Raw genomic sequence first — 19,656 nt, forward strand, 5'->3', positions numbered from 1 at the left:
AAACAAAAAAAACAAGTTAGAAACAGGTTATGAAACTGAACAGAAAGTTCTCAAAAGAGTAAATACAAATGGCTGAGAAATACTTTTTAGAAATGTTCAGCATCAGTAGCTACCAGGGAATGAAACTACTTTGAAAGTTCATCTTACTTACTAAGACTTCATCTTAGTCAAAATGGGTAAGATCACCCCCAAAGACAACAAATGTTAGTGTGAATGTTGGGAAGGGAATACTTATTCACGGCTGGTGGGCGTGCAAACTGGTACAGCCACTGAAAAAATCAAGTAGAGGTTCCTAGAAAAGCTAGAAATAGATCTACCACACAATCCAGCTATACTACAACTGGGCATACACCCAAAAGCCTACATCACCTACAGAGATGCTTGCTCATTCATGTTCGTTGTTGCTCTATTCTCAATAGCCAGGAAATGGAAACAGCCTAGATGCCCATTACTGGTGAATGGATAATAAAAATGTGATGAATACATGGAATATGATTCGGTTGTAAAGACAACCAAAACAATGAAGTTTGCAGATAAATGGATGGGGGTGGTAGAAATTATCATCCTGAGTGAAGTTACCCAGACTCAGAAATACAAATGCCACATGTTGTCTCTCATATATGGATGCTAGCTGTGAACCTTTAGGTATGTGTGTGTTTAAACTGCAGTTCCTATAGGAGTCCGGAAACTAGTAAGGGACAGTGGGAATGGATTTCAAGGGAAGGGGGTAGTACACAAATAGTGTTAAGGAGGGTGGAGGACTAATGGAGCAGAACTATTAGGTGTATTAGGGGGCAATGTAGCTGAGAGATCATGAGGAGAGGTAACTAACACTGAAGGCCTTTGAAAAAGAAATATGGAAATCTCCTACTGTAAAAAGATTCCTATAATATACACATATACTACATACATAGAAAGAGTGTAAATGCAGCTACTCTATAATACGGGACTAATAATTACCCAGGCACCATAGGCTATTACACAAAACTCTTCTTGGTAGGTATAGACTACCTATTTTTAATAAGTTAGTAGCTAAGGTCTTTGGGGAGTGGTCTTAGCCATTTTGACATGGGTTAAGATAAATTTTCAAAGTAGTTTCACTCCCTGGTAACTACAAATGTTGAGAAAAGTATTTCTAATTTCTAAGAAGTATTTCTCAGCCATTTGTATTTATTATTTTGAGAACTATCTGTTCAGTTCCATAATTTAATTTGGTTGTTTTGTTTATGGTATTCCTTTGAGGATTTTTTTAACCCTAAACATTGCATGCTATTGCCATTGCCCTTGGGCCCTCTAGAACTTGATGCTAAAACCCCATTGCTGAAGATACTACATATTTAGTCATAGGATATGGAAAAAACCAAGCTGGTACAGAACTAGAAGCCTAATCCTATTTGGATAGCTTCCACATTGGATGTTTCTACACATGCTACTTAGGGAGAAAAGTAATTAACAGTCTTACCCAACTGTGAACCATGAAAGACGAAATAATCAATGTCCAAGAAAGCATGTCCCCTGGTGAAATAGTGGCACAGATGATCTGGCAGCAACCAACCATCTTATTATTGGATTTAAAACCCACTTCATGAGATGGAACTCTTGCCTAGGCTGAAATCCCATGGGTAGCTAGGCCACAGGGGAGAACCTAGTATCACCATTCTCCAAATGGACAGAGTCCAAAACTGCCCTTAATTTCTCATCTTCACACAACAGACTTGTCAATCTTCAACCCTCGTTACAGAAGCTTCTCTCTGCAGGAGATGGCTATCAGAACAAGGGCCCACAACTAGTCAGTGTGCAGAGAATAAGAGACTGGGAGTACTCAGCTCTCAATGGTACATCTGTAACCTTTCCCCAAGGTTCAGGAATCACCATGGAAATGGGTTAGAAAGACTGTAAGAGCCAGGCACAGTGGATGTTTTCAGCAAAACAGTGTTTGCTTGACATGACAGAGCCACTGCAAACAGTAGCTGTGACAGCATGCACAAGGCCCGCATGAGCTCAAGCCAGACAAAATCACAGCATGGAAGGGGCAGGTTTATGAAGCTCCCACCTTTACCTGAGGCGCTATTACCACCTTATGGCTGCTGGGAAAAAAAGAAATATGGTGATCTCAAACATCATTAGATAAGGCTTTGTGCCCTAAACCAATAGAATGGGGATTTTGGGAAGGGGGCTGTGCTAGAAACACAGAGAAGACAGTCCCTATTTCAGTTCCAGTTTATGGGAAAAAGAGAGCAGAGATTTCTTTTAACCAGGGACTTTAAACCTTACAGTCTCATGCCAAAACACTGCGCCAGCTATTTTAGCCTTCGCTCTGTGTTGGTGCCCCTTTCTGAAAAACAGTATATTAAAACTATTTCCTGAATGTGATTGCAGAGGGCAGGCCTTGTTCTTACACTGGCTCCTACTTTAGTTGTTACCAGGAAGGGAGGTGCCGCCCCATGAACACCTTTTCTTCAGGCCACAAGTTCCAACAATAATTACTCAGTACGGCTCTACCTAGACTTTCCATTTCTTCACTTCCTTGTAACTGTGGGACAAATGTCTGTCATTGATCATCTACCATACTTCAGTGATCAGCCTCACTCTATTCTAAACAAAGTACCAAAACTGATCTTTCAAAACACACACTTTGGCCTGGAATTTTCTGTTGAACGTTTTTGAAGCTTTGTGTTGGGGACTGGAGAGATGGCTCAGCAATTCAGAGCACTAGTTGCTCTTGCAGAGGACCTGGATTCAGTTCCCAGCACCCACATGGTGGCTCACTGTAGTTTGTAACTCTAGTTCCAGGGCATCTGACATCCTCCTCTGGCATCTGTGGGCACTGCACCCATGTGGTGCACAGACATACAGGCAGGCAAACACTCACACACCTAAACTAAACTAAACACATCTTTAAAAAGTCAAAAGCTTTTTGTTGCTTTTAGAGTAAAAGTGAAAATACTCCTGAAGTCACTCCTGGACCCAGCACTGCCTGTTACTCTCCAGGGATAGCCTATGCTGTTGCCCTGGCAACTAGCTTCATAGTCCCTGGTCCACTCACTCCACATGATAGCTCTATTGTCATAAATTTGTCTATAACCCCCAACACTTCCTTCCTTCTCTATCTCCATTTCCTCAGTTGGCCATCTGATTTGCTCTGGTACTGTTTATCTCATAATGCAATTTTAAAAATTGATTCTCCCTGCAGGACTCATGCACAAAGCCAGAAACTCTTTACCAGTGTCTAATATAGCCTGGAGTAAACAGCCAAAGGCAGTATTTTTTTTTTCAGTGAGAGATAAACAAGTAAAGACACACAAGAATGAATACAAGTGGTATGATTCTTATTTCTCCTCTCCCAAAATACATCAGTTCCTAGGTTATACAGGAATGGTTAATATGGTTAATACAGTTAACTTGACAGTATCTGGAATCACCCAGAAGACAAGTCTCTGGGTGTGTCTGTGGTGGAGTTTTTTTTTATTGGGTCAATTGGTTGGGAGGATTCACCCTAAATGTGGGTGGCATTACTCTGTGGGCAACCATCATGGACTGAATAAAAAGGAAGTTGAGTAACAACTTTCATCTTCATCTGGTTTCTGATTCCAGAGGCAATGTGGCTAACGGCCTCCTCCTCCTACAACCATGCCTTCCCCTCCAAGTCAGACTACACACTCAACCTGTGAGACAACCCAAAACCTTCCTTTACTAAGTTGTTCTCATCGGGTATTCTGCAAAGAGAGGAGTGACTGATACAATTCCTGAAAGAAGTTGCAGATGTCTTGTGGTCTAGAGCCAGAAGCACTTGTCTAGGCTCAACTTGGAGACTCGTTCACATTTTTTTCTGACATCTTAGCCCAGCATAGTATGAGCCACTTGATGTCAGACGCTGTGAGGGATGCTTTGTTTCCAGGTACATCTCCTGTGTCAACACGCAGATCTATAAGAAAACCTGCAAAGTAACATATACTAGTTTGGGCTGTACGCCAGCCAATGAGCAGCAGCATCTGGGTTATGGAGAAATTAATGGAGGTACCATGTTAAAGAATGCAGGCTCTAGAATTGGAAAGGCCTCTCTTTGAAATGCGGATTACAAATACAGCTGTCTTTTTTAAAATAATAAAATAAGATCTTCGCCAAGTGCTTATCACAGTACCAAGCACAAAGCCCCCACCTCCTTCCTTGTGTCATCCGCACACGCCCACACTGGACAGCGCACACGCAGCACAGTTGGCAAATGGTTCGGTATTTGCTCACCACTTTGTAGAAACGCCGGCTCACTAGGTTTAGTCAGATGTTGCTCCCTCTTGGCACCGTATCGAGCCTCCTAAGATGCTGCTACACACTGGATTGTGACAACTCAGGCCAGTTGTCAGCTGAGATAAAGGGAACTCTGTTGGCTGCCATGTCATCTAGTTTTCACACAGACCAGCATCTCCCAGAAGCTGCCCTTCTCTCCTCTTCCATAAATGTATGTGGAAGTTTGATCTCCCAGCTGGGAAACACACCTTCCAACCTATGATATACAGGAAAGCATGAGAAGCCTTGGGAATGTGTTCAGGAACCCCTCTAACACAAGAGCCTTGGTTGCCTAAATCATCTTCTTTATTTTCCAGATACTACTTTTTCGCATGTCTGGTGTGCGTGCGTGCGTGCGTGCGTGCGTGCGTGTGTGTGTGTCTACACGTGTGCTCAAATTTTCCTGTAGCTGTGTATTAAAGGGAGAGAAGTTCAGAGGTTGCTTTGAGTTTTTGCATAGTCTCACATGGATAAGTGCTTGGGTTACATTTTACCCTCCAATGACCCAAAGGGCTCTAAGGACCAAAGCACATGAGGATTGCAAGTGTGAGAATTAACTCATTCATTCAAGATCAACTAACTTCAGGTGTGAGGAAAGTGCCTAGGATGCGCTGAAACAGGTGACAGAAAGCTTTCTTAGGCATAGCCATGTCACTGCTAAAATTTCAAGTCTTACTATTCATCTGAATGAATTATAAATGTAACTTTGAATGTAATGCTATGTATGCATCAACTTTGAAAACACTTGTTTGAATTTCCACTTGTTTCATGCCAGGACAGCATATGAATGATCAAGGACTACTCCACATCATCAGAAGACTTCAACGACTTGAGTTATTACCTTTCAAAATGAAATGCCCTTTGAGCCACATAGACATGGTTGACACTGGGTACTCTTGGAAGCGGAGTTACTCTGAGGGCTTAAGAGACATTGCTGTTGAAATATGAACACTGATTCTTAAATATTTTTGACATAAAATGTCTGATAAACAGATCTTAGAAAAACACGACCTCTCTACTTATGAGCTATTTTTAATCATTACAAGTCTCAACAAGGGTGGTATTTTTAAACTAGGAAGCTGGAAAAAAACATCTTTATTTTTAAGTTGCCCTTTGTGAGTTTATTTTCCTCACAGCTGCTTCTCTTGGGCATGTCTAAGTTTTGTATATATTTTCTTTTTCTAGGTTGATACAGAAGACTAAGTCTGAGGCAGGGCGAACAATGAAATATCTAATTGAACACATGTCCATACACAGGCACAGGAGACATGGGAATGGTATGACATTGTCTGTAGATGGAGAACAAAACTTGAGGCTTTTGACACTTGGAAGTGTGTGACTCATTTCCTGGTAATCTTTGGTATTCATAGGACAGATATAGATTCAAAACTATTTTTTTAAGTCAATAATAATTTATTTCTTACTAATGAGTTACCTGAGTTTAGAGATTTAAGAGGTTAGAGGTTTTTACCCCAAAAAGCAAACAGCCATTAAATGGAGATGTCAGAAAATGCTGTTAGAGTAAACAGAGTAGGGAGCATTAGAAACAAAGTCCACTTCTGTTGTATAAGCTCCTAGTATCTAAATCAGGGGTTCTCAACCTGTGGGTCGTAACCCCTCTGACAAACCTCTGTCTCCAACAATATTTACATTAGTATTCATAACAATAGCAAAACTGCAGTTATGAATTAACAGTGAAAATAATTTTATCGTTTGGGGGTCACCACAACATGAGGAACTATATTAAAGAGTCACAGCATTAGAAAGGTTAAGAACCACTACTCTAAATCTACATTTCAAATGCTATTCATTCCTTAATACTAAAGTATATCAAAAGATGTCCAAATAGTTTCAGTCTAAAATCTGGTTTATAATAACAAAATCCAAATAGCATCACTAATATAAAGAACCATACATGTTGGAAAAAAAAATGTTTCTCAGTACATGATTCATGATCTATGAAAAGCATGATTCACATCTTGGCGTTTGTTGTGATACTTTTCCAAGTTACTCATTTTTTAACAGCATCAGTTTAGTCAAGGAAGGACAGGAAGAGAATCTTGGCCACTTGCTTTGATTAATTCAACAACTATGTGTTACTCATCTACCAGGGTGCAGCCGTGAGCTAGAACTGCAGATCTGGTAATGAACAGAGGAGAAATGGCATCTTCTAGCTTGCCTTCTCACTGAAAGAGCTGGGCAGTCAAACCAAACAGAGCAAGAACAGCACACAGCATGTCAGTATGTTATGAGCGCTATGGAGGCATTGCTAAGTCTATGGCTATCCTCAGAGTGAAACTGAGGGCCACTATACACCATGGCAGGGACCCCAGCATGTGGCAGACCCCAGAGACGAAATGAAAATAAATTCAGCAGTAGCAGTCATCAATCATTAAGGAAAAAGCAGATATTTCCAAAATAACGCCCATGTTTGTGGTGCTGGTATTTTCTGTCAAGGAAGAGGGCATGTAGGGATCGGTATACACTCAGTGTAGGGAATTGGCATCACACCTGATACAGTAGATGAGGTAGTTTATAAGGGATGGGCACATATTTATCTTATATACTAACATGAGTTCATTGCTAATGGGGGCCCAGAATATATACTGAATAGGATCCCTGGAGACTCAGCTAGAACCCAGAGGAAAATGCCATCCTCTCCATCATCTCTGTCTGTTATGGTATCCTAAGGAACCTCTTTGTGGGTCTTCATGGCTTCAGGAGTGTGAGTTCTGAATTCCTGAACCTCAAGATGGGATTGTAGTCAGACACAGGCCTCTAAAGAGGTGGGCATGTGAAAAGAAGCAGAGAGCTAAGAATGGAGGCCTCAAGGGGTGGGGGGCTACCTGTTAGCCATGGAGAGCAATCTTGGGAGAATAAAAGACAAAAACAAGAAACACAAATGTCTACACTGTCACCTGCGACTCTCTGGCCTCTCTTGACAATTTTGAGAAAATAATTACTATTTTTTAAAATACCCAGTATGTGTCATCTTGTTGTGGAAGCCCTAGCAGATCGATACCTAGAATACTAGACCACTCTTTGCTCCTAAAAAGTAAGAACTGGAACTCTGTACAAAACAAAATAAAAAACAACCACAACTCTGCAAATTAATAAAGATCAGGAAGATTATCATAAAATAACTAAAATGTGGAAAATAGAACACTGGGTTTCCTTTCTTTAATTAATTTTGTTGTTGATGATGATGCTTGAAATGGCTGTCAGCCTGAGAATGGTCTCTAGGTGTTCTACAACATAGAGCAAGGAAATCTGAAATCCAGAATAATTCTGACCTATAGAAATAGAGGTTAGGATTCGGGCAGTTGGACCTGCTGGGAAATGAGGAGAGAATTCCCTAGTGAGAGCCAGAGAGATGAGTTTGTGTGGGATCTTGAACTGTGCATGTACAGAGCAGAGTCTGCAAATACAAGGCCAAAGAGGGCCTGAGGAATTGAGCTGATGGTTTTACACATCACCTTCAATATGGAGAAGCAAAACCAAGATCATTTGAGATGACTGAAAGAGTCAAATTCAGAAGTTTAGGGTAATCTGACTGGGGTGGCTCAGAGAAGGAATTTAGCAGATGAGGATTCTAGAGAACATTAGTAATGTCTTCACAAGGCTCAAGAAAGCAAAGGAAAAAAAAGTATCATATCAACAAATTCCATCAGATACACAAAAACCATACAGGAGACAGGCAGAAAGTTTAGCACTGAAAACTCAAATATTAAAATTTAAGAATATTACTGAATGAGCTTAACAGCACAAATGGGTGTGACAGGGAAGAAGAGATCAGTGTGGACACAGGTGGACAGGTATTATCCAATCTGAGAAGAAAGAAAAATACTAAACAAATTGTAGAACCTCTAGTGTGCATGAGACAATGTCCTAAGACTCAGAAAGAGGAAAGAAATGGGTATGGGGTGCATACCTGTGATCCCAATGATCTCAGCATTCAGGGCTGAGGCAGGAGAATCATGAATTCCAGGATAGTTTTAGCTACATTGCAAAACCTTTTCTCAAAACTAAAACAAATGGCAAACAACAAGAAAGACAGAAAGAAGGAAGGAAGGAGGGAGGGAAGGAGTGGAGGGAGGGAGGGAAGGGAGGAAGGAAGGGGAAGGGAAGGAAGGAGGGGGAAGGAAAATCAGAGAAATAACTAATTTGAATAATGTCTTAAAGTTTTCCAAAATGGTGATACACAAATCAAAGTTTTAGAAAAATCAAAAGCCTTAAAACAAAAATTATGCCAAGACAGCTGATAGTCAAATTTCTGGAAACCAAAGAACAAAGGGGAAATATTGACATCAGCCTGAGAATAATGACATTTCAGAACGACTTCTCACTGTTCATCAGACTACTGAGGCCAGAAGGAAACAGCTCCAAATATCTACAGAAGGCTGAAAATGAAAGGAATAAATACAACTGATTCTATCTTTCTGTGCCCTTCCCACAAATACGCCCACTCACTCTAAAACCTCATTCATATGTCACACCGCACGGTAAAGGAGAAGGAAGCTTGCCAGCCATCTGACCTGAAAATGGGATTGTCCTGGGTTCTTTGTAAGTTCAGTGTTGTCAGGAGGGAGAGGGGCGCAGAATAGGAAGCTCTGCAGTGCTCCTGGTCCCTCAGCTTGCTTCCAGTGGTATCTAGGCTAGGGAAAGGCCATGGGGACTGGAGAATGGGCACCCAGCAGAAGGCTGGGAAGGCAAGGATGGCCCTGGCCATCCCAAGGATGGTTGCTCCCTAAACATCTCAATTTTCACTCAGTGAACTCATGTCAGATTTTGTGCTTAAACGTAAAAAAGAGCCATTTTCTTTTGATTCACCATGCAAGATAAATACCAGAGGTATACCTTGCAACTGCCCCCCAGTGCTGGGACTGAACCATAGTCTGGTGCAGCTGAGGTGAGTTCTGTAACATTGAGCTCAGTTCCCAACCCCACATGTTGCAGTTCTCATTCTGGAAACATTCACTAGAACACGATCCAGAGAGATGCACTCCTTGCTGCAGACCCAAGAAGGAGAGGGTAGTAGACATCTTCTCATTTCTAGACATAAAACCTACATCTGCCCTTTAGCTGACAGAGATAAGCATCTGGGGCTATTTTCCCCCCCTAAAACTGCATTTTCTACACAGAATTAACTTTCTGAATGGTTTAATGAGCATTTACTTAAATACTATTATGTATTAAAGACTTTCATAAGAAATCTTACCTAAGTAGCCTAAAGTCTGCAAATTTTTAAAGTAAGAATAATTGGTATTTACACAATGGTGCAAATAAATGTCTATATGCCAACACCCAGATAGCAAGAGACTTACTGAAGTATTGAAATTAATGTTTTATATTTTAACCCAGAAGTGCATTGCTTTCCGTGTTTTATTTGAATGCATTTACCACATTGCTAAAGAAAGTTTTACTCAGGTATATTCTTAATATATTCCATTTTCAACCCATTAGTGTTAGGCATGTTCTTTTATGTTTATTTTATTTGTGTTTGAATTTTTGCCTCCATACATGTATGTGCACCAGATGCATGCCTAGCGTTGGTGGGAGTCAGAAGAGGGCATCTGATTTCCCAGAACTGGAGTTATAGATGGTTGTTAGCTACTGGGTGGGTGCTGAGAATCAAACCCACGTCCTCTTCAGGAGAAGCAAGTGCTTTTAACCCATGATCCATCTCTCCAGCCCCCAGGGTTAGGTATTTTATACGAGACACAGATGCAGGTCAACTTAATCATTGGTGGAGCCTAATCTTTAAACACATGAACTTGTCGGTGATTTACAAAGAGATACACAGAACAGTGTAAAAACTGCTGGCCACTGCCTGGCAAAATATTTATTGTGAGTATCTGGGAGATTTTGAAGAATGACCCACTAGAAGAGTCTCCCAAACAAAGAACTGCCATCCTCCACTTCACAGACTAAACATGAACCTTGCCAAGAGACAGATGGAGAACAGTTTCTCATGATTAAAAACATAGCCTGCACATTCTTGTACCAATAGAGGGGATAGTTACTTATGGCTGAAGAAGACTGGAAACCATCTCCAGGATTGCCAAATTTTGACCACTGTGTTCCTTCTCTGTCCACTGTGACAAAGTAGCATGAATGAAAGACTGTTTATTTGGGCTCATTACTTCATATGTTTCAGTCCACAGTCAGTTTCTGTTGCTCTGAGGCCCTGGATGAGGTGGACCGTTCTCATGGACTTGGAAACGTGGAGGACTTGTCTCAATGTTTTCCTCAAAGGCATGCCCTCAGTCACTTCCAATGACCTCCACAGACCCTACCTCCTCAAGTGTCCAGAAGTCCAATAGTGACACAGGCTGAAGGTCGAGGTTTTAGTTCATAAACCTTCATGAACATTGAGAAGCTAAACTACAACATTCTCTGAGGTCTTAAGAAGAATAGAATAGCAAATGCTATAATGAGCTCACTTTCTTTAATGTTTGAAGAAATGTAACCAGCTGTTAAATGGCATGTCCCTGGTGGGTGCTGTAAAGTGACATTTAAAACACTCCTCAATATTATTGCTGAAAGCAAAGCAAGGGATGCCATAGAGGAATGCTGAGTGCTTGCACTACATTATTTTTATGTTTTTACAATTATTTATTGACTTATTTTGTGTGGGTGACTCTTATAGCGTGAGTACGGAGGTCAGAGCTAATTTACCTTTTGGAAATGGAAGTAAGTGTTCAGACTGCTCGACTTTATCATGACCAGATTAATTTGTAAATGACTCAGAATAAGGAGTTTTCCAAATAATTTCATCTGAATGCATTTTATTTTCTCATTCCTTAGTTCAATCTACCAATGTAATGTAGTTTGCAGGCATTCTAATTCATCATCCTAATCTATCATTCAAAATCCTTTGAAAACAATGGACTTCCTTTTCTTTCTGAAATGTTTGATGCGTGGTCACTTTACTGAATCCAATTCTATGTTACATGTGATCTTTTACCATGTATCAAATATCACGGAATAATACCTTGTTAATATTTTGAAAAGCCTCTTACTGCATTTTGTTTATAATAAAGTTATTCTCTAAACTTTGACCGCAGGGTGTTCATTCATTACCTTGTTGATAATTTCCAGTTAATTCAAATTGCTGCTTACATTAACAAACACTCCTATGGGTTTCTTTTAAGGTATCCAGAAAAAAATCTACATTGTTCAGATTTTTTAAAATATTTATTTAATTACATGTATATAAGTGTTTCGCCTGCATGTATGTCTGTGTGCCATGCGCATGCAGTGACCGTGGGGGCCAGAAGAGGCATCAGATCCCCTGGAACTGAAGTTACAGCTGGTTGTGAGTTGCCATGTGGGTGCTGGGAACGAAATCTGATCCTGAGGGAAAGCAGCCAGAGCTCTTAATCATGGAGCTTCCAGTCCCTGTTGTATAGATCTACAAAAAGCTAACGCTTTCTATTACATGGTACCTTAACCATTTGTACACATGCAGATCTACTTTAAATAACGATAATCTATTATTGAACTCAATTATTTATAATGCCAAAGAAAGGAAACAAGTATTTTAAGATGTAGTGTATTCATAACTGAGTCTTAGGGTTCTAGAGGATTTTCCCTTTGAGTTCCCTCACCCTTTGATCTGCAGTAATTATTGGACACTTTCATCCATTTTGGATGAGAAAAAGCACATGGCTACACAAGGCAGGAGCTGAGAGGTGGGGTAAGCAGGATTGAGGCTTTGGCATTTTCAAGAGAGATTCTGCCATCATTCCCTCACATTTTGATAAGCCAAATCACTATGAATGTGAATGCAGAACAGGACTGTGGAGGTAAGGCTTCCATCCATTCTGAAGTTTTGAGTTAACCAAGAAAGGTTAACTACATTAGAACTGTTTTGTTTTAGATATATTCTAATATATTCTGACTATGTTCAAGTTCATTGAGATGTACAGACTCTGAGTCTGAACAAGTGCTTGTCTGAGTGGTTATGTTAACCTAACTGCCAACTGTTTACAGTAAAGTGATTTTTATTTCAAAAATATTTTACTCACTTTTTCTTAAGTGAAAAAAATATTTGGAGGTTAAAAAGCAATAATATTCATGGTAGATTTCCAGCCCCAAATAACTTCCTGCCAAAATATTACATTGTAAGCATTTAAACATCAGCATTTAAAATTCAATTATTTAGAGTATGATTGACACCCCCTTTCAACCTCCTCTCTCTCTAGGATCCATGGACAACAGGCCTGTGTTTGTTTTCATATCCACGCCCATAAGCTCCAAAGTGGCTGGCCTCACTAAATCCTCAGTCCATAGAGTCACACATGGAAGCTGGGAAACTGGCCTTGCTTCAAAGGCCAGTGCTCTACACAATCTGGATCCTAATTATTCTTTATTAGTGGAAGCAGCTGCCAGGAAGAGAACACTGTCTGTAGTCCCCCAGCGCAGGACAATGACATATAGTCACCAGATTCCATGAAGACATGAACGGGAGTAAATAAAAGCTGAGGTGTACAGATAGGCAAGTGTTTGGGAGGGGCACAAGCAGAGAGGCTTACTCCAACACCTGTTATATTTAAATAGCTCTTGAAGATTCCTGGCTCCTAACTCTTAATCACAGGATCAATGCTCTAGCAATAACAGCCTCAGCTTTATCTGTCTGAATAGATAAACGCCCAACTACATTATGGATAAAGCTGGGTGCCGACCAATATGACTTATTTTGCTTAACGTTATATGCAGTAATTATCTGATTTGTTTATTATAAGAATTTACACTAACATAAAATAACTGTGTTTTCATATACTTGCCTAACCAGTGTTTATGGAGTGCCTGACCCCAAACCCATGGGACTCATCTGCTCTTGCTGTTGCCTATCCACACATTTACTAGTGTTGACAGAAGGGACAATCAAGAAATGGACGCACAAAGTTTGCTGTTTATTCTCCAGTGGTCCAGGGATAAAACACCTGCGGTGACTATCACCAGACATTACAAAAACAAATTTTGGACTTGAAGAAAGAAGAAAATTACCCAGAAAATGTATTTTGAGCTCATAAGTAGTATTGGGGACACTGTAACTGCTAAATGTAGCCATATCAAAATTTTAGATTTGGTTATCATCGGGTCCACATTTTCATGAGGAGGACAGACCTGAAGTACAATTATCATAAAATGTGGTCAGTGCACTTACTCCTGAAATGGAGGAAGGATTACCAAACTAAGTCCCAGAAAGGAAAAGTGGGCCTTAATTACCTGGGCTCCAAAATTTGGTGTCCTAAAACAAAATCCATGGTAGCTCATAATCTTAGTAAGCAGAAATCTGGGCAAGGCTGTTTTCTGCTCCACTGGACTTGCGCAGAAATGACTGAGCAACAGCCCGACAGGACAGGCACAGGGAGTGTGGGCTAGGCAGAGTGGGGAGAAGGGTGAAGAGTCAGGTGACGTCATGCAGAGAACACTGACATTAAGCTAGGGAAGAAGGGAGAGCCCTGAAGATGGGTGCTGGGGATGGACGCACTGCCTGGCAAACAGACTGGATCGACCGGACCTCACCCCCAGGAGTTTTTGAGGGCCCCTAAGGTGAGAGTGACAATGGAATGGACAATCTTGAAGGTGTCCCACACACAGAGCTTAAGGGTGCTTCCTTTCCACAGTCTCCTTTCTAATGTCTTTCCCACTGAATTGCAACAGAGGCTTCTTCTGGAAGCTTCCCATAAAAGCTCTAGGCAAAGTTAAGAACCATTTTCCTGGGCTCCAAGGAGGTATCCTCAGGGCACTTCATCATATAATCTTGTCAAGAATAAGACTCAAGACTCTAGGAAAGTTCTGGAAGAAATTCAAGCTTGGCCCAGTGCCTATTGTCTTGTTTTTCTGTTCCTGGACTTTGGCACAGGACAGACACTTTAAACACCATGAAATGTGTGCACAGAAAGACAGGAGCCGTCCCTTGACTATCCAGTAGTTCCTAGTCAGAGCTCTAGCTGCTTCCGTTTCCACTGTGTTCTCTGCCTTAGCAGCTATGGACATACTTCCTAGCTTCACTTGGGGGGGCGCAGCAAAAGGAGGAGAAAAGAGACTCCATGCTAGGTGTCCCCCAGATCTAACTGGGAAAATCATTGTGCTTTGAGAAAGCCATGGAGAATGGCAACAGAGTCCAGCATTTAACACTGAACTAAGGTTGCAGGAAATGAAAAGCAGACTTTTGCAGAAACACAGGAGTTGGCATCTGAGTGGAGGCAGGCAGGGTCCGCTGACTGCCATTGTAGAGGATCTGTGCTGTCCTAACTGTTCCCCAGAGTTGACAGGGAAAGAGTGTAATACAAACAACAAAAGCATGTCAACCCCGTTGTGCCTCCGGGGAGCCATCTGTGAATAACAGCTTTGGAGCTTGGTGTCAGAAAATGACAAGTCACAAAATTATCACATGGGCACTATCAGTCCCAGGGACTTTTACTGGGGAGATGTGCATCCAATAATTAAAACGTTAAATAACCTCCATTTAGAATGAACTCTCCTAGTGTGACGAAAGGAAAGGAGGAAAAGGAATAAGCTGAAAACATTCTCACCAGCACAACCTGGGAGGAAATTCAGGTGTTCAAGCTACAGAAAATTTATTGGGAATTGTATTTGTGTGTTATTAATTTCCAAAGGAGATCCCTATTTTCTTCTTTTCCAGGGGACACAGGATATGGTAAATTCACTGTGAAAAAAAAAGTAAGCCCTTAATTCCACTTAGTGACGAGGGACAATGAAAACACAGGTCACTAAACACGAACTACAGAGAAAACACTACTGAAATTTCAATGTGCACATGTGTGCAGGAGGAAGAGATGCCATGGTTCACAATCACTGACAGATGAAAGGACTGTGTCTGAATAATAAAAAACCACCTGCTAGCTCTTGCTTGTCAATCATCATGAAGCCAGAAGTACCAGGTTACACAGGGAAGCAATTCACCCGAGGACCAAGAGAAAGCATCCAATATACAATGCAAGTTTTTAAGATCATTGTTATCAGCCCAGTGTTTACCATGGAAAACTTTTCTTTATACACATATACCTCTTTGGAAATAAACTCCTTAATCAGTTTCCTATTTATTTGAGTCGATATTAAATATAAGCCAACTACTGTGCCTAATTTAAAGATAAGATTTGCTTCTTTATGATTTTTTTGGGGGGTGGAATTGTAATTTCTTAATCAGTGCAGTTGAAAAGGCTAAATTAACATTTATAGAATGTTGTAGATACACACAATCACAAATTTAACTGTGGAAGGAATAGAAATGTAATTATGTTCAGATAAGGAACAAGAGAAAGTTGTTATCTGTCATTTAATTAGCTGCAAAGAAACCCATAGGGACTGGGCTCCAAGCTCTAAAAATCTAGTGTTAAATTAAATGCCTAATGACCTGTCATAGTCTGTCAGCTGGCTGACAAGTCCTGAGCAGGCATTTGCTTCCTCTATTACTCGGTGGCAGGCACAGAAATGTGTGATGCTCAGGAGATGCATCTGGGAGTTTGAGATCCATAGCAACAGCAGATATGTGCAAGCATGTGGACCAAGGAAGCAGAGCGCTGGCATTCGGTCCAGGAGTGTCCGCTACAGAGCAGCAGTAGAGAATGCGTAGCCAGAAGAAGGCTGATCCCTTCTACACATTTTACATAACTCAGTGTGGTTTCATGAACGGACATCCTAACAACTGCCTTGTCTATTTCTTCACTCATACTCGGGGGACCAAGCCATCAACTAACTGTTCTTAGAAAACTGCCAAGAAGTGAGGTGATCACCCATTTCTCTAAAATTGTATTCTGGGGGTGACATTAGGTAGTAAGATATCCTTATGGTAAGATATAGATAGATGGTAGATAGATAAATAACTAGATGATAGATAAGTAGGTAGGTAGATAGCTAAGTAGGTAGGTAGGTAGGTAGCTGATAGATAGATAGATAGATAGATAGATAGATAGATAGATAGATAGATAGATAGGAAGATAGAAAAACTGAGAGACAGACAGAGAGGTGGTAATGTCCTCCACTACCTATCAAAAGCACATAGTGGCCTTTTCAGGGATCTTAGCAAAGTAGATCTTTGTTACAGAACATAGCAGCATTTGGGGGCTTATTTTTAATAAATTCATTCATTCATACAGTAGGAAGTTTGGATTAAACTATCATTAGTAGTAGTAAGGAGTTTATACAATGATAAATGAAGGGCTTGTGTCCAACTCTGGGTGGTTTCTGCTCTGTTTTCAGTATGTAAAGGTGCACCATCCCCCTGTCTGCTGACACACTCGCCTTAGGTGGTCTTAGGGCTAAAGACTTTGATCCTCGGTCCCTCATGCCTCCTTTAATATCAATATTATTTCTTGATCATGAAAGTTTGAATAAATCTAGGAAAATAAAAACATAACTCTTGGATACAAAGGAGCTCTAGAGTCCTGGGATCAGTTCAGTTCCCACACTGTGGACTTGTCTAACTGATACAGATCTTCACATTTTCTCATTCATTTTAATAAGGGCTAGATAAAGGAAAAATGAGAGTTTAGCAGAGGGGCTGATCAAAAGTTGGTGTTTATCTAAATTGTTCTACTATTAATAAAAACTTGGGAGTCAGATATTGAGGTAAAAACCTGATAGAGCAAGAAAACAGCAGAGGAATAACCAGCTGACTCTATCTCCATGTTTCTCTATCACAAGGGCCAGTGACTCTTTCCAAGCCTCTCCCCATTACTTCCTGTGCCTCCCTATCATATCCTGGGTCCTCCAAAAATCTCTATAGCTAATTCTGGTCAGCTGGTCATTGACTCCACCCCCACCCGATTCAAGGTTAACTTTATTAATATTTTTGGCATGTCAGTATGATCAAATATCCTGCAACAGGTTTCTATCCTTCTCCCTTTACCAACTATATTAACTCATAAGACCAAAACCCCTTCAACAAAACAATGATACTGACAAACTTCAGTCATGGAAAAGGTAAATTGAATACAGATGCCCATGCCATTTACTCTACAGAAATTATTTTTCAGCTGACTTTGCAAAGTCATCAAGAGGTCAATCTGCTTTCACTCAGTAAGATGTACTTCTCTGCTTCTGTTATTCAATGTCTATGGTAATCTGCTGCTAGATTAGTTTTTCACAATGTTGTCAATGACGTGTGACTAAACCTAAGGAAGATTTGGGCTATACAAATACTCAGGGAATCTGTCAGGCTTTCCACACATATTCAGTGATGTAGAGATCATGTTAACCTTCACAAATCCTACAACCTCAAAGATCACACCGGAGACCAAGTGACAAGTTTCCTAAGACATGTCCCCACCCCATGCCTATCTCTCTTACCTAATACACAGGAGGAGTTCAGTCTGGTCAGGGAGTACATGACTTTGCTTCAGCACTGTGAGACTGCTCATTGACTAGCACTGGGATGTGGGCACTGGGTTCTAGCCCTGCTCAGAGGACACTCTCTGTCACAGCTGAGTGAGACCAAAAGGATTATGGTTTGACACACACAATAGGCAAACAGGAGACATATGTTTTGCCATAGGGATCTGAATTTGCGCCCAAAGCCCAACATTTAATAGGATAACATTTGACACAATTTAATTCTCCGTGACTATAAATACATACAATAAGATAAAAGAAAACCCAAATAGTTCACACTGCTTGTTGATTTCAGGATTTGTGTGCAGCAATTACTGTAATAAAGGTACTCATGCCTGGTGCAAAGTAACATTCACTTTACAAAGGCATGATTCCTCCAGCTCTGACATCTTTAGTTTAATTCTCAGAAATGGGCAGATTCCTGGCATGCAAGATACTAGAATTTCTTTTGACAACTAGAAAAGCATTTGAACAAATCTTCAATCCACTTCCAGCATAAATGATATTAATGTAAGTGTTGCTCAGGTTTGTCAAGCTGACACAGGCTGGAGACATCAGGGAAGAGAGACTCTCAGTTATGAAAATGCCTTGATAGACTGGCCTGTGGGCAAGTCTGATGGGCATTTTCTTGACTAATTATGTATATTATTGTGGGAGATCTCAACCCATTGTGGGAGGTAGCACCACTGGGCAGGTGGGTCTTGGGTCACACACACACACACACACACATATAAGCAGACTGGGCAAAACTAGTAAGCAGCACTCTCTACTTCAGTTTCTGCCTCCAGTTCCTGCCTTCTGTCCTGACTTTCCTCAGGGATGGACGATGACTTGGAAGTGTGAGATGAAATAAGCACTTTCCTACCCATGCTGTTTTTGGTCATTGTTTTATCAGATCAATAGTAAGTAAAGGAAGCCTATGCATGAATTCCTAGGATGACTATTACAGAGATTACTATAAACACTACCATTTAATCAGACAAAACAACCATATAAGGAAATGTGTACAGAACTGAGAGGTTCTTCACTTCACTCGGATGTACACATTCCTGATCAGCTACAGAGGCAGTTAAAACTGGTGAGCTAACCAGGAACACTCCTAACACAGCCTGGAGGAGAAGGAGGCACAGGAACACAATGCAATGTGGGGTGTACATAATAAGGATGTTTTCAGGGGAGCAAGATATGTTTTTACAGTAATATATTCCTCATACAATCACCAACACATTAACTCCCTGAAAGGTTTTTAAATTGATATTTTAGATTAGCATTCAGCGTAATGAATATCCTAAGATGAAACCCATTACTTTGTATACAGTTAGGGTGTTTACCCCAGAGAGAGAATGCATTCCAGGGGAAGTGGGCATTTCATTTATTCTTGAAAATTCAAGAATAAATAAGGACTTAGCCAGCCTGAAGATTAATGGAAATGTAATGAGACATAGACCTGAGGCAAACCTCAAATTTGTTAAGGCTAAACAAAGGAAAACCTATAATAAAAACAGAGAAGGCAAGGCATTCCACTAAAGCTGAGTTTTATTTAAGACATGTGGTCTTGCTCAAAATTTTTAAATCAAATATTTTGAAGTCAATATCTTCTGGATAATATAGAAATATGTTTCATAAAATCCAATTTCTGATTTTGAAGGGTATACACAAGAGTAAAATTTTATTATGGATATTTTTATACTGCTATCAGTCAAACAATGTCACTTTGCCTCTCCAAAACAGTCAACCCCAGAAGAATCTGCTCTCTGATACCGAATGAAGGATTTCATGAACAAACATATAAGAATTATTGTTGCTTTCCTTCTCCACTGAAATATCTAGAGATGAAAGGAGAAAATGGAAATGTGATGTTTTTAAGAAACACTCCTCTACAAGGCCATTACTAATTCTTACTTTCTTATTACAGGCTCTATTTGGTCTGTCTTTCATCTAGGTGTACTTGTGGGTCCCATTACCTCCAAGATCACAGCTGCATATTAGCAGCGTAAATGGGCATCT

At 40.5% G+C, this 19,656-nt stretch overlaps 1 protein-coding gene across 1 annotated transcript in view; it reads right to left on the reverse strand.

Annotated features, from left to right (window-relative positions):
• Trpc4 (transient receptor potential cation channel subfamily C member 4) overlaps positions 1–19,656 on the reverse strand; it is a 123,461-nt gene that overhangs the window by 69,032 nt on the left and 34,773 nt on the right. The gene's annotated exons all lie outside the window — the stretch shown is intronic.

This window comes from Peromyscus eremicus, chromosome 6 (assembly GCF_949786415.1).
Source record: "Peromyscus eremicus chromosome 6, PerEre_H2_v1, whole genome shotgun sequence".
Classification (NCBI taxonomy): Eukaryota; Metazoa; Chordata; class Mammalia; order Rodentia; family Cricetidae; genus Peromyscus; species Peromyscus eremicus.